Source organism: Octopus bimaculoides, chromosome 1 (assembly GCF_001194135.2).
Source record: "Octopus bimaculoides isolate UCB-OBI-ISO-001 chromosome 1, ASM119413v2, whole genome shotgun sequence".
Taxonomy (NCBI): domain Eukaryota; kingdom Metazoa; phylum Mollusca; class Cephalopoda; order Octopoda; family Octopodidae; genus Octopus; species Octopus bimaculoides.
In genome coordinates, this window is record NC_068981.1 from 1,162,627 (window position 1) to 1,163,046 (window position 420).

The following is a 420-nucleotide window of genomic DNA, read 5'->3' on the forward strand; positions in this document are numbered from 1 at the left end:
AGAGAGAGAGAGAAAGAGAGAGAGAGAGAGAGAGAGAGAGAGAGAGAGAGAGAGAGTATCAGATTGTTAGAGTGGGTTATGAAAGTTATGGAAGGTTTTGACATTGATTAGGAAGATAATTAGCCTGGACGAGATGCTCTTTGGCTTCGTTTAAGAAAGAGGGGGTATTGATACCATCCACTTCTTAGTGAGACAGTTGTAGGAAAAGTACTTAAGTAGGAGTAGGCCCTTACAATCTAGCCTAGCATTCTTCAACTTCAAAAGGGCTTCTGACAGAGTTCCCTATTCTGTAACCACGTGGTTCCTGAGGAAACTGGGGTTGAAGCCAAATCCTCTCAGATTCTTTCTCCTTTAAAATCTTTCTTTTAACTTTTACTTGTTTTAGTCATTAGACCGTCACCATACCTAACTGGGAGGGTC

At 41.4% G+C, this 420-nt stretch overlaps 1 protein-coding gene across 1 annotated transcript in view; it reads right to left on the minus strand.

Annotated features, from left to right (window-relative positions):
- LOC106878069 (acetoacetyl-CoA synthetase) overlaps positions 1-420 on the minus strand; it is a 50,355-nt gene that overhangs the window by 40,145 nt on the left and 9,790 nt on the right. The window lies entirely within an intron of this gene.